We start from the raw sequence: 16,521 nt of genomic DNA on the forward strand, positions 1-16,521 counted from the left end.
ATTCATCTGTTTTAAAAATGTTCTTCATGCGGATACCATTTTTTTAGCATATTAGTGATTCTTCTATTAACAATGTCAATATAAAATATATTTTGTAATAATATATTAGTAATTGTTTCATATTGGTGTTTGCATGTTGAAGGGTAAAATGAGAATGTGCAGGTCGATTTCAACTTCTGGCCAGATCAGTCCACATTGGTTCTAGAAGATGTGGTAGGTACAATTTCATACACAACAGCTTTATATATTAATATTTGACGGATATACTAATAAAAACTGAAAAGAAACATGGGAAACGTTTGACAAAAAAGAAACATGCCAAAAATTTATAACATTTGACTCAATATTCAATAATGGTTAGGCTTATAACCGAAGTAACAAAACAAACTCACTGCAAACCGTTCATAACCCGTTTGGCAAGAAGTTCGTTTATTTTGGTTGATTTAATAAACGAACACAAATTTTCATTCATTTAGTTAAATGAATGAACATTGTTTCGTTTGTTCATTTACATTTGTTTATGTTCGTTTAGAATAATTTAACGAATAAACACAAACGGGCATGAACACGTTTGTTCATTCACATTTGTTTATTGTTGTACATTTATTTTCATGTAATAAGTTTTTTACACCTTTGACGGCGAGAAACGTATTTGAAGGAAATGAGTTTTACATTAAAATGGTGTTTTAAACTTAGAAATCTTGATGGATTGTATAGATACTTAAATTATCTTTTTTATGCGGCCATTTCGACCTGGATTTATTTTGGTCACAACCCGTTCTGACCCAAACAAATTGATATTTTCTGAAGATGGCCCATTGACCCAAACAAATCATTCATTTTTAATAAATGGCACGTTCTAACCCGGGCCAGTGGTCGTTGTACACAAGCAACTTGATCTTTTTTAAGTGCCCCTTTATTAGTTTAACAATTACGCACGGTTATGTGCGTATGGATGTAAATATTAATCCGTTTCATAATCTGCCATTTTGCCATCGTTGTGACAAAATAAGGTGGTAATGAAAAATGTCTCATGTTATATGAACTACTTTTAATTTACTCTTGATTGCTGTCTATTTTCTTAAATTTATAGGGATAAAAAACACGATAGTAAAGATGATAGATGTTAAAACTTATGATGCTATTTTTTGAGATTTAAAGTCTTGATTTTTTATATTTTATCATACTATTTGATGCCCTTTTCAAAGCTATAGATTTCAAATCTTTATATTTTTATTTACATGTATCATGCCATAGATTATGTGGAGGGAATAAAATATTATGGAACAAAAGCATCAATCAAATGAGTTTAGTTTGTCACAAACTTGGTGTTTCTTTTTGTCAAGTTCTTAACAACATTGAAGTAGGTTGGTAGGTTTACACTAATTCTTGATTCTTTGTGCCAAATATCATATATGGAATGAAAGAACCAAATTATAGATATCAAGTAGCATATACTAAATCGAGATCGGCGTACATAAATGTGTGATGATATCAAGTAAATCCGGATCTTTATGGTGATAACAAGACTACTCACTTACTAGATTGTAACTACTATAATTGTTTTCTGTAGAGTTGTACTTCATGCGTTGGAAGTTGCACATTTACATGAAAAAAAATGTTTTTTATTTTAATCTTTCTTTTGGTGCAGATTGATGCATATCAAGCTACAATCCATTATGCTCAAGGTTTATTCCACCCAGTAGTATCATAGCAATGGGCACAAGCAAATTCATGTTCTACAATCGATTGTGCTAAAAGTTTACTCCCTAATTCGTTCTTGAAGGTCTGTAAATATAACTCCTCGATGTAATACTTTTATATATTTTTGAATTAAAAAAGAATTTGAGGATGTGTTGATGATGCTTTGTTTCTTAGTTTCATATAAGATATTGAGTGAGTAAAATGGGTGAAGGTTAGCTATCTTTTTACTCTTTTGTTTTCCATCTTGATTAATAACAGGTTTTTTTTGGTGATATAATCAATTGTAGTTACTTTTGGCAAGTTTTTGAAATGTTTGGACAAATAAAGACCCGTAGCAATTAAAATCATCCGATCGACAACAAGTATCATGAAGCTTCCATGATTGAAAATGATTTTTCACATAAGCTTGCGAGAGGCGATGTCTCACGATAGGTGTTTATTTATTTATTATTTTCTTTTGAAATTGTTTCATGAACAAAAAGTAGTGTTGGTGCCTTACGGTAGATGTTTTTATGAAAGTTGCCATGGTTAAAAGTTGTTTATACATAATTGTGGCAACAAATATGATTACAAAATTTATAATCTTTAATAATAATATTATGAGGTTTTATGCATAAGAATCATATGTTGTTTACAAACTTAACCCTGGAGACTTTGTCCAAAGTTGGCATTTTTATTTCATGTATGAGTACAATTTTATCCGTGTAATATAACTTTGTTGATCATCTAATGTTTATGCATTAAAGTAATATTTTGGGATAAAACATTAAATCACTTTTACCCATTCAACCAGTTTTCTTTTAATGTTGATTTATACTTGACCCATTTAACATGTTAGTACTAAAACGTAACCTGAGTCGATCATTATTTTGTTAACATGGTGTTTTGTTTTTATAACCTACGAGACTGCTTTGATTGAATGTTGTAAAATAACCAAACGATTGCTGGAAAAACCCGGAATATCTCACATAATCATTTTTATTCAAATTATGTGTATTATAAACTATATGTAGTTTCTAATAAATTATGTGGTGACATATGGTAGATGATGGAGAATAATTGAAGATACAATGAGCCTGGGAGACGTACCATCTTTGCAACACCGTTAACTCAACAATTGTTTCTCTATTCTCCCTCTACCCACTCTTCTTTCAATAGAAGCTACTTTAAACTATTGGTCTATGATTAGCTTAAAATGATGAATTTGTTTATAATCTTCTTTATCTATTGTTTTATGGTTCCTTTTTATGAGATTTACAATTTAGCTCTACACTTTCTATAGGCTGATTGCTATTCTCCCTATTAATGAATCTTAATGAATCGTTCGAATTTGTCTCAAAAAATATACAACTTGATAACAAGTTCATCAAATGTAAATAAAATAAATAAAAAAACTAAGGTTTAACTCTAACTAATACCTAAACACACCATAAAAGAAATATATATATATATATATATTAAAAAATCTAAAAGTAACCTGTGTGACACGCAGGCTAAAAGCTAGTATCATATAATTATGGATATCAACTTCTATCCAAGTATCCAACTCTTTATATCTTTTAGATTTAAATGATCACAAAAATTGTGACTACGAACCTTATTATTTACTAGTATAAATCTAAAGATAAACAAGAAATTATATAAATATCATCAAAAAAGGCAATACACAAGAAACCGTTAGATTAATAAATATATAATCTCTATAATTTTTATGATTGATCAATGGTATACAGTTATTTAGGATTGTATGATTCGAGTATTAATTAACATGTAAATACAACAACATATGATTATATAAATATATAATTATATACTATGACTTCGCCTTTTCCTGGATGAAGATGACGAAACCCTAACGGTAAACAATTGGAAGAAAGCATCTACCTCTTCACGCCTCGATTTTTCAAAGAATTCAAACGCTGTCCCGTCGTCTGAGGATGATCTCCTTCTTCTCTTAGGTGAAGGTTTGCGTGGCGGTGGTGGCGACAAGTGGAACCGTGGTGGTATCTTGTGATCATCCGAGGTTGGAGTATGACAACCTTGATCATCATATTTGATTTAAAAATCCGAGGTTGGTTATAACATCTCATTAAATTAAAACTAAGCTCACAAAATATTTGATTTAAAAATCCTATAAAGTAGGGATATACCCAAAATTAATATATGATTTATTTAAAAAAAAGTTATATACTATTTATAATTAAAAAACCAATTTTATAGTAAAAAATAAACGGGTCTTGAGTCTTATCAAACTCATATAGATTTTAAACCGGGTTATATCATCTCATTTATTTATGAAACAATTGATCATCAAACCATATTATTAACTTTCATACAATAAAAAAATAAAAATTCAAAAATAAATAACTATTATAAACAAATAAGATAAAACAACCCCCGTAATACGGGGGATAAAAACTAGTAATATATATATATATATATATATATATATATATATATGTTGGTCATCGGGTGGGCAAAAGTGAAATTGTACTAATTTTAACGTTATTTTACTAATTTCGTGAAAATAACGTTAAAAGTAGCGGAATGTTAATAAGGCATCATGTAGTGACGTTGATAGCTGAAATACAAGGTACATGCACCAATCGCATGGGTTCCCGATGGTTGAGTGTTATGTGTCTTCTGTCCAAAGCTTGATGCAAAACTACTATCGAGTCGAATGTCTCATTGACCTTCTTTATTCCTACGGGAGGTTGTCTACATCTTACACTCCTCTACCTTACCATGATTTTACTATTGGTGAGATTTACTAAGTACGATAATAATGATGATCTTTCTGCCCGATTTATTTTTGCTTTAATAAATGTAACTAAAACCTAAATAATTAATATTTTTTTTTAACGACAAAGTAACCAACTCTTACAACTTCTACAGAACCACCTATAACTTTAAATCGTAGGATTTGAACCCACGTCTCGAAAATAGAGAGGAGATATCAAAAATCAATGTGAAAGATTCTAGCGAAAAATATATTGTTCAAGTTTTAGATAATAGAGTTTAACCAGGACGTTAATTTGAAACTTTAAAGTTTTTACATAATGATTGTATTATATTATACGTAGTAATAATTATAATGTTGATCATATGAAATAAGTGTTCATGAATGGCATCATTTGTGTTTTGGCCAACTGATCTAGCTAGTGTTTATGGATTATTAATACTTTATCATATAATTAATAACAATGTAAACATTATAACATTAATATTTTGTATTTCTTTAACGGTATGTCTTTAATTTAACGGTATCAATATGTGGTGATCAATGGCGAAGCTTGAGCTAAGTCATTAGGGTGACCAAAGTCACCGAGGGATGACCAGGCTCAACACCTATAAAATTTAAGACAAAATCACTAAAATTCATACTACGAAGAGAAAAAACGGCGATGACCGAGGACATCTCTGGTCCCTCTTATCCTACGCCCCTATTGGTGATTTAAATGTCATCATTACCACATTAATTTTAATAGGTTTTCTTAAGATCAAGTGAGAAATCATAAAAATCATTAATATGAGTTTGAAGGTATGAAGTACACGCATTTTCCACACTCTTATAATTACGATAACTAAGAAACCATGAAGATTCTAAGGGCGAAGCCCCTAGACCGTGGGGTTTCCAAGGGAGCACCTCCCCTTCAGTGGGTTGAGGACAACACCCCCAATGAGGTCAAAGAGGCAACGCCTTTGGAAGAACCATGGGGTTGACTAGTATTAAATTACGAAGCTTTATTGAAAATGCTTTGAATTTATATGACCAGTGAAAAGTTGCATGATCGAGGTAACTTAGATTATTAGTGACGAATGAGCTACGTAGTTGTTTACTACTAAGTTGCAATGTTGTAAAAGTAGGATTACAAGGCCGAGTACTCGCTACAAGGTATGTCGTCGATGTGAGTTTCTGTAAATCCGCCTAGTTACTAAGAATTGGTTAAATGTGGTCAACCTCAGCCAGAACCACATCTTATCGGTGAACTTGGACCGATTTTTGACTCAAAAAAATAAAACATAATTTGTATTTCAATAATATTAAAGAACATATATCATTTTTTAAATTAATGGTTAGTAATTGTTAGAATATTTTATTATTGAAAAATATATTTCTTTTATTTATATTGATATTCACCTATTTTGTTATAAATATTATATGTATAATATCCAAAATTTAATTTTCTTTATATTTACCATTTCCGAGTACTCCCCGAGTACTCTTGTCCAACTCCCCAGTCGACCGCCTAGGGTCCGCCTAGCGACTTTTACAACCTTGCTAATTTGTGGCAACTGTATTCCTAGTATATGTTATTGGTAAGCAAGGGTAACTTAAGTACAATACTGAAGAGGTAGGTCCCAGCAGAGCCCAGTTGGACCCGCAAGACTCACCCTGAAAAGAGACGTCTGCGCAGAAACCAACTGGATCCGCAGGACCCACCATGCTCAGAGACGTGACGTCCTTACGCGCAGTACGCAAGCTGTTCCCGCAGGAAATGCCTCCCAATGGTGAAGTACTCTGCCTGTTCCCGCAGCTGCGGATACAAGCCATCAGGGAAGGCCACCAGCGCAGCAAGGCTACACGCACAAGGCACTTAGCTCTCAAATACAGTTGTCACCTGAAGGAATGAGCAAGGCGGGAATACTCCCGCCCAAATGAGCCAGTCCGTATGCTTCTGGAAGATCTTTTGTACCATACCTACCAAGGTATGGGCAAAACAGACGATCTGACCAGAGCAGCCCATGAACCAATCACAGGGTGACAGCTCACCGACAACAGTACGAGGAGGAGCACCCTCTAGTACTGTTTCACTATTAGCCGTTGCCTACTCACCAACCCTTACTGTGGGACGTGCGCAGCCTACAGTTGGTGGAACAGTGCATAGCCGGCAGTAAAGGAACAGTATACAGCCGACCTTGTCACTGTCGGCCGCAACCTATCCACCAACCAGCATGGCTCGTGCGTAACCCACTGTTGGTAGAACAGGAATACTATTCAGCCGGCTGTACCTTCTAGGAAACCTACCTTCGGCTATAAATACTCCAACACCTTGGAATGGTAAGGACATCATCTGATATCTCGTTATCTTATCTAGCAATCTCTTGATATACACTTATATTCAGAGCAATCTAGTCTGATTCTCACGCCGGAGGGTGGTCACAAGGAGGAACCCCCCCTTCTCAGTGACGAGCTTACGGTGTCTGTTTTGCAGGTCACCTGAAGAACAACCTTCTCTGCTGGACCTCATCCTCGTGGGAAACATTACTTAACCCCCAGATTATCCGTAATCTGCCCCGGGTCACTTTGTGTTTCTTCATTGGCGCTATCCGTGCATAAAAGCTAGAACTAATTCTTAGTTTTTTCAAAATTTCTGAAGAAATGGTTAACGTTACTCCGGTCCCAAGGCCAGTAAGTGACCAAGAAACCCCGGTGACCACAACCCCAGCAACTGGGAACACCGGCGGTTATACAAATTTTACGAACACTACCCCGGTTACCCAAGCCGGGACAAGTGCAGTAAACAATATTTCACTGGGGTTCACTGATGCCCAGTTGGAGAAACGGACGAGGGTCCCTCGCCAAACACTAGATCAAGTTAAGGCGTGGGCCGAAGCACGTCAGAAAGAGTTCCAAGCTGAGTTGGATGAACGCTTGCGTTCAGTTCAACAGGCTGACGAATTCGGCAGTACTCGCCAACATCTCAATATGAACAGTGAGTGCGAGTACTCAGACGATGAGCGGGAAGAATCCGATACCGACGCAAACCCTCGCCATAAGGCAAAAGGGAAGCGTAAGGAAACGGACTTCCAACCGACAAGGAATTTTGGAGAAACCTTTAAACCAACGAATGCGGAGAGAAACCCGCGTGACTTCTCCAAAACCTTTAGACCAACTGCTGCAAATGCAGGAAAGTCAAAGTTTGCAAGGGACATTGCGGAAGCAATCGCCCCGAGAAGTGCCAAACAAATGTCCAACATCGGCACTTATGATGGTCTATCCGACCCAGACGACCACTTGAACAGATTCATTGCGGGGGCAACCGTCAGTAACTGGACGGAACCCACGTGGTGTTATATGTTCCAGATGACTCTGGTTGGAGCGGCCAGGGCATGGTTCGATCGTTTACCGGTCCACCACATCTATGATTGGGCGGACTTTCAGAACAAGTTCAGCCAACACTTCACCCAACAAAGGAAATATACTGAAGAACAGTGGACGATCCTCAATTGCGTTAGAGAGGAGGATGAATCTTTACTAGACTTCATCACTCGCTTCAACTCCAAAAAGCTAAGTCTGGACAACATAAGTGAAGATCTTGTTCGCGCCGCTTTCATCCAGGGTGCCGAATACCCAGAGCTTATCCGCACATTGACGGGTAAGGACGGCATGCCATCCACATGGGATGCCATCATGACGGCGGCCAAGCGCTTTGCCGAGACAGAGAAGCAACTGGGAAGGGATCTTCCCCAGAGTACACACCTCTACACGCAAAGGACTAGAGAAAATAATGTTCGGATCGCCCGGCAGAATAAAAAGAGGAAGCTAGGTATTTGGCAGTCAAGGGTAAACTTTGACACCTCATCCAGCTCTCACCCTCTTGTTGGCGGAAGAGATACACACCCTTCAAACCGAAAACACCGGTGGACGCCACTCACCAAAAGCGTCACGGAGATATTTGCCACCGAAAAACTACCATGGCCAAAAGCTCCAATGATCCGGCAGCGACCTAATGCGGATCAGAGCAAATCCTGTGACTTCCACGGAACAAAAGGTCATAGTACGGAAGAGTGTACATCCTTGAAAGATATTGTTGAAACATTCGTCAAGGATGGAAGACTTACGCACCTTGTGGCATCAATCAAGAAGGGAGGAAGGAGTGATAACCGGTACAGAGGCAACGGACGAAAGCCCGTTGACATCAGCATCAACATGGTTCATGGTAAGATCAGAGGAAGAAAAAGGCGAGCGACAGAACCATGCGCGTGGAAGGAAGCTGAGGTGCGCTTCCCGCGAGTGCCAGGAGGACCCAGCAAAGAAGGCCCTATCGTCATCAAAAGCCAGCTGGGGCACTACATCACTTCTCGCACTCTTGCTGACAACGGCGCCTCGTCAACGGTGATGTACAGGCAGTTCTTCGACAAGCTAGATGACGAAGACAAGGAACGCCTGGAAACGATCTACGCCTCGATAGAAAGGTTCGACGGCAGCACAAACACCCCCCTGGGTATCCTATCTTTCCCCGTCACTCTTACGGACTGGAATCACTCACGCACAGAAGACGTGGATTTTGTCGTAATGAGGAAGCCACACCACACATACGACATTCTCTTCGGAAGAGACGGGATGGCAAGATTCAACGCCGTGGTATCTTCAGTCCACGGCATGATGGGATGGCCAACAGCTGAGGGTGTAGCGATGATCACCGGCATTCCCCAGGTTTGCATCGCATCTGTCTCATCTAAACCCAAACCAAAGATGGCTAAACCAACCATCACTGAACCGGAAAGATGGGCCTTCAACGGCAAATACCCTGACCAGGCCGTTTCCATTGGGCCAACAGTTGTTGATCCCACACGCACCTTACTCAAGCGCTTATTACAGAAAAACGCTGACATCTTCGCGTGGACACCAGCTGACATGACTGGTGTACCCCGAAGTAAGGCAGAGCATAAGCTCAAATGCGATCCGGCTGTTACGCCAATCGTACAAAAGCGCAGAGTAATGGGGCCAGAACAAACTAACGCGTGTAGAACCCAAGTCAAGGAACTCCTTGACGCAGGCATCGTACGCGTTAGTAGATATCAAACATGGGTTGCAAATCCCGTTATGGTACCGAAGAATAACAAACAATGGCGCATGTGCATAGATTTCAAGGACTTAAACAAAGCATGCCCCAAAGATTGTTATCCGTTACCCGAAATTGATCTTAAGGTGGATTCGTTGCACCGTTTCGCCTTAAATGCTTCCTGGACGCGTATAAGGGGTACCATCAAATCCACATGGCCGTTGATGATCAGGACAAAACCGCTTTTCGGACGCCCGATGGCAAATTTTGTTACCAAATGATGCCATTCGGACTTAAGAATGCCGGGTCCACATACCAACGCCTGATGGACAACCAGTTTCATGCCCAAATTGGGAGGAACTTGGAAGTCTACATGGATGACTTGGTCATCAAAAGCCCTGACGCAGAAGCGATGTTGAAAGACATCGAAGAAACTTTCAACACGCTTAGGAAGGTAAACATGAAACTCAACCCGGGCAAGTGTGCCTTTGGAATGGAAGAAAGGAAGTTCTTGGGGGTCATCGTCACTAAAGATGGCTTCAGAGCGAACCCTGAAAAGGTCGAAGCCATTATCAAAATGGAATCACCTACTACCATCAAACAGGCTCAGACACTGAATGGACGACTAGTGGCACTTAATCGCTTTTTGGCAAACCACGCGGATAAGTCGTTTCCTTTCGTGTCAACGTTGAGAAACTGTTTAAAGAAAACGCACTTCCGCTGGACACCAGAAGCGGAAGCAGCTTTTCAGGAGATTCGGTCACGCTTGATCTAACTCCCAACGCTCACAGCACCAAAAGCGGGAGAGGAGTTAATCCTATACCTTTCCGCAACAGATAGAGCAACCGGGGCAGTCCTGCTAGTAGAGCGAAAAGGCATCCAGATGCCAATCTATTATGTCAGCCGTATCCTAACAGACGTAGAAACCCGGTACTCTACCCTCGAAAAATTAGTCTTAGCACTTATACACGCTTCACGCAGGTTAAGACGATATTTCCAGGGTCACCCAATCACCATTCTCTCAAACTTCAAACTTGCAAGCGTTCTAGGCAAACCCGAGTTATCGGGACGCCTAGCCAAATGGGCAATTGAGTTGGGGGAGTACGCGATAAAGTATAAGCCAAGACCAGCCATAAAAGGCCAGGTTTTGCCCGACTTTATTGCGGAAGTGCCTGCATCGCGGGAAAAAGAGTGCCAGGAAGAGGCTCAACCCTCTCCAGCACAAGACATCAATGATGTCTGGCGACTCTACACTGATGGAGCAGCCAGTAACGAGGGTTCAGGCGCAGGGCTGAAAGTAACCAACCCAGCAGGCCAAGAATACACTTACGCTATTCGACTGGATTTTCCAAGTACGAATAACGAAGCCTAGTATGAGGCATTCTTGGCTGGGCTGAGAATTGCGCGTAAGATGGGAGTGAAACACTTGGAAGCCCACGTGGATTCCATGTTAGTAGCCAATCAAATCAACGGGACGTACACGGCCGTGAACGACACAATGGCCCTGTACCTCGCACAAGCAAAAACCCTTATGCACGATTTTAACGATTGCAAAGTCATACACGTCAAGCGTAGTGAAAACAAATCTGCGGATGCGTTAAGCAAGCTTGCATCATTAGCCTTCACCCACTTGGGAAAGGACATCCGCATTGAACTCCTCGAGGCACCTTCGGTCCCGCACAAGGAAATTTGTGTCATCCAAACCGGCACAGAAACGTGGATGACACCAATAATAAAATACCTCGCGGCAGGTACACTACCAGAGTCAAAAACACAGGCAAGAAAACTACGCTGTAAAGCACTGAATTATCAACTCATCGATGACATCCTTTACAGACGTAACTTTCTTGGCCCACTCTTAAGATGCGTGGACAACCAAGATGCTGACTACCTCCTAAGGAAGTACACGAAGGCATCTATGGAGTACACGCAGGTCCACGCGCTGTTGTAGCTAAGCTAAACAACGCGGGATACTTTTGGCCGGGGATGCATACGGATGCGCTGGCATACATCAGAAAATGCAGGTCCTGTCAGCTCTACGCACCCAACACGCACCGCCCGAAGAATGAACTTGTTCCAGTCACCTCTTCATGGCCAATTCAGAAGTGGGCCATCGATGTGACAGGCCCATTTCCTACAGCAGCAGGAAATGTTCAGTTCCTAGTGGTAGCCATCGACTACTTCACCAAGTGGATAGAAGCAAAACCCTTAGCCCAAACAACCGCGAAACATATCAAAAAATTTATTTGGGAATTTATTATTTGTCGTTTTGGACTTCCACAGAATTTGGTGAGCGATAACGGCACCAACTTTGCTGACAAGAAGCTACAACAGTGGCTGAAAGAACTTCAAATCACCCAAACCTTTACCTCAGTGGCACACCCGCAATGTAATGGTGAGGTGGAAAGAGCAAATAAGAGCATCGTCGAAGGCATAAAGAAGAGACTCTTGGAACACAGATCCGGCTGGGTGGACGAGCTTCCGCACGTCCTTTGGGCAAACAGAAAGCTGAAGAAGGCCAGTACGGGAGAAACCCCGTTCAGTCTCACTTATGGCACTGAAGCCATGGTCCCGGTCGAAATTGGTTTACCCTCACCAAGGATCTTGATTCAGCCAGAAGACAATGATGCTGAAAGACGGTTAGACCTTATGCTAACCGAGGAACGCAGAGACTTAGCCGCAGTGCGTGAAGAGAACTACAAGCGACAAATGCAAAAGTACTACAACACGCGGGTAAAACTCTGCAACTTCAATGTAGGAGACTACATACTGCGTAACAACGAGGCTTCGAACCAAGAACGCCCAGGAAAGCTGGCCCCGGTCTGGGAAGGGCCATACATTATCAAAGAAGTTCTGGGAAAGGGCGCATACCGGCTCGAAAGGCTCGATGGCACTCCCATCCCAAGAACATGGAATGGAGCTCAATTACGCAAATGTTATATGTAGATCAATTCCAAACTTGTAAAGAAAAGGCCTAGAGCCACTTCTAATGAAAATGATTCTCCTTTCACAATGTGTTGATAGCCTTACCTTTATACTTATGAACTTCCCACACTGATGTGCCGGTATTCACCGCATAAATAGGGGAAGAAGTAAGTCGTTACGTGTGGAAGGCGGCAAAACCCGCATAAACATAACGGTAAAAATTTCAAGTTTTAAGGAAAACCTCCACGCAGGTCAGATGTAAGTAAAGTTTAGCCATCCTTGTAAGTGCAAGTGACGGTCTTACCCGCACAATCACGAACAAGGAGGCAAAACTTCAACCTATTATCTACCACGTCCAAAGGTTAACTTATTCTGAACACTTAGAAACTTTCAAAGGAAAAGATGAGGAAAACTTCCACGCAGGTCGGATATAAGTAAAGTTAAGCCATCCTACTAAGTGTAAGTGACGGTCATACCCGCACAATCATGAAAGAGGAAGCGAAACAAACTTATAATTTGCCAAGTTAAAAAGTTAACTTATCTAAGTACTAAAGAAATTGCTAAGTTAGATCAAAACATGCGTAAAATAAACAAGGCAAAGAATTAACACAATCTGTATTCCATCAAAATTCAAATATTACAAAGATTGCTGGGTGCATACCCGCATACAAAAGAAGCTATACAAAAAAATAAAAATCTACGCTAATGGTGGAAAGGGATCTTCAGGATCATGCTTCAGGACCACTTCCACTTGGACCCGCACCATCAGTAGAGCGTGGCGGTTCAAGGAAAACTTTAAGGATAGCTAGCCCATCATCAGCAGCAGCGACTTCGTTTACCTTCTCCACCACCGGATGCGGGAAGGCGGCATACTGATTCACTGCTTGGTTATAAACAGCTTCAGTATCCACATCATACAAAGGGAAGTTGGAAGGCGGGATGTCTTTCTCAACAAACCCTAGACCAAGCAGGAAGCCGGCCTTTTCCTCATCCTTATGAGAAGCGTTAAGGGCTGTGCTCATAGCATCGTCATAAGACGTCTCCGTGAAGACCCGATGCACAACCTACAAAAAGAAAAAAAAATACAAGTATCAAAACCTTTTCTATTTACAAAGAAAAGCGTAAAGACATGAAAAGCTTACCTGAGACAACGCTTCTCGAAGAAGCCATTCCTTGGCAACCAGAGCTTCTTGGAGGGCGGCTTGAGCTTGGTTACAGGCGCGTTCGGCTTCACTTTTATTGAGGTTGGCAAGCAACACTTCCTTTGCAGCAGCCTCTTCGACGCCCTTTAGCTTCCGCTCAGTGTGGTCAAGCACGCCCCTCTGGTCCAGGATCTCTTGGAGCTTCTTCGCGTCCTCCATCGCCAAGGCATCATGAGCCTGTTGGAGCGCCTCTAATTTAGCTTTAAGTTCCTCATTCTCGAGGCGTAGAGGCTCAGCAACAGCTTCAGCCTTGGTGGCCCTTTCAGTTGCGTTCCTAGCAGTTTCCTTAGCCAGCCGAAGCTGTTCGTTAACAGCTTGGGCAGCCTTGGAACGGGCCTCGAGACGGGCCTGAACCTCAACTTCAAGGGCCTTGAACGCCTTCTCCTTCTCCGCAGCCGCGGCGGAGAGCCTCCTATTCTCCTCACGGACAGCCCGCGCCTGAGCTACTTCTTGAATGCGAGCTGCTTTTAACTTGTCGTTTTCACGACAAAGCAGCTCGACGCGCGGCTGCATCCGGGCCAGGAGAACCCGAAGCTCATTGGTTAGCCTACCCTCCTGGTAGCTAGCCATGGTTTCCCCCAACGCACCACTGGGAGCTGCGTGACGAGCCCACTCCACGCACTCCACAGGTGTGCGAAGGGTTGTTCCTCGGCGGATGTTCCATCGTGGAACATACACTTCATTGGAATCCGACACTGCAAGAAACAAAAGGCAGTTAGGAAAAGATGATATATAAAAAAAAATAAATAATAGGCCAAAAGAACCCTACGCACCTGTAGGGTCAATAACAGGCCGATAGCCGCCAAACCCATCACCTGAACCCAAGGGAAATCCGTCCAAGAGGTCAGGTAGATGGGAAGGAGGCAGAGGTTGGCGAGAAGCCCCATGCATACCTGAAGGATCGGCCGTCGTTGCCGATGACGGAGGAGGCATGGTGAAGGCCGCCGCGGTCGCCGCTGCGGAGTCCGCAGCAAAAGTAACCGCCGGCTCAGTAAAAGATGCGGTAAATATGGCACTGACGGCCGGCGGTGATGTCATCACAGCTGGAACAGTTTGCTCAATGGAGTGAGCAACTGAACCAGCGGAAGCAGGCGTAGGCGCAGCCGCCTGGGTCGTTGCCTCAGGTAGGCTGACCAAGCCTACCGTCATGGGCGGGGAGGTACTCCTCCCCGCTCCACCCTGGAATGCGTCAACATCCACGCCTGCACAAAGAAGATAAGTATTAATGATGGAAAGCTATGAAGTTAAAAATAAAGTTTGTACTTACGGGTTTTCTTGAGCCTAAAAGTGCGGACAGGCGGGGATGAACCCGATGGAGCCGGCCTCTTCACGCCGCTCACCGTTGTCATCCTGGGCTCTCCGGAGGTGACAGTCGTCGCAGCCTCCGGAACGGTGGTCTTATCACCACCGGGCTTCCCCGCCACCTCCTCGCTCTCGGCCTCTGAGTCAGACCGAGGCACCGGATCGGCAGTGGAGGCCACCTTCTCCTTCCCCTTCCCGCCGGCAGCCTTCTTCTTCCGCACCAACGGAGGACCATCTGCGGATTCCTCATCAGAACATAAGATTAGAGGAATTCCAGCAGAGGTTTCAGCATTGAGGGGTCGAGGGTTGAATAACGCCTTACCTGGCCGCCTGGCGCTCAGAATTTCGTGGCCTCGCGGGTAGACCTCCACGAACCGATCCGCCGTTTGTTCTAGGATGGGCAACTCGTTCTCATCTAAAGCACGAGTACCCATCCGAGCGGGACTGTCAGCCTCCCGCGGATACAGGAGCGACTGCAAGTCGTTCCCCTCTGAAATAAAAGAAAAGCAGTTAGAAGACAAACCTATATAAACAAAGTAAACAGAGCATACCGTAAGGAACAGAGTTCAAACCGTATTCGAGGACGATCGGGATCTTTTGCGCATCCGCATCTTTCCACACCCGGCTCATCCCGAGCATCACCATCCCGGACTCCGCAAACCGGTAAACCGGAGATTGGACTCGGGAAATCTTTGAAAACCATTCCGCCTCCTGGTAGTTGGAGGCGTGAAGGCTGGGGAGAGCTTGCCCATTCTTAAATTTCATGGCAAGGGGGATGGCGCGAGCGGAGATGAAAAAGAACTCCCGCTTCCACGAACGAAGACTGCGCTCGGTTGCGCAAATCTTCAAACCCTTTATACGGGTTATCAGAGTATACCACCCCTGGATACACCTCCAAGAGTAGAAGGTCATCAGGCGGTCGACGAAGGGCTCAATGCCCAGAATCCGGCACACCCACTCGAAATGGCGAATCTTCGCGATCGCCATCGGGTGCACCTCGGACAGGTGTACACCGTGCCTCTCTAGGACACGGTACACAAACTTTGTCAATGGGAACCTAAGATTCCCATAGACAAAGAATGCAGCATATACCCCGATTTTGCCTCTGGGGGCATCATACACCGTCTGATGGGGTTCAGGAAACTCAGGCTCGAGAGACTCGAGCATGAACTTCCTGACGATGTACTGATATAGATCGACAGGCAGAGCACACTGGCACTCGCCAGCAGTACTCTTGTCATCGGCGTACACCCCAGCCTCCTGGGCTGTAGCCTCAAGATCGTGAGACGACATCTTGCAGATATGAAAGAAGAAAACGATTTCAAGAGAATGCTTGACTGAAAAGATGAGTATTCGCCGGAAATCGTTTTGAAGATGAAGAGAAAAGTGAAAGTGTGGATTACAAAGAACCATCTCCCCCTTTATATACTAATCGCAATTAATGCGATGAATTTAATGCGGAAGAGAGAGAAATCGCAGGTGCAATGAAACTATGACACGTGGCAAAAAGCAAGCTGACAACAGCTGTTGAAAGGACGCGTACCATTAATTTCGTGGCCACGCGCCCGAAAAATCGCGCCCACGCGCCTGAAAAAGCG

The sequence above is a fragment of the Bidens hawaiensis genome, unplaced genomic scaffold (genome assembly GCF_021521415.1).
Source record: "Bidens hawaiensis isolate Kalapana, Puna unplaced genomic scaffold, B.hawaiensis_p1.1 tig00006617_1, whole genome shotgun sequence".
Lineage (NCBI taxonomy): Eukaryota > Viridiplantae > Streptophyta > Magnoliopsida > Asterales > Asteraceae > Bidens > Bidens hawaiensis.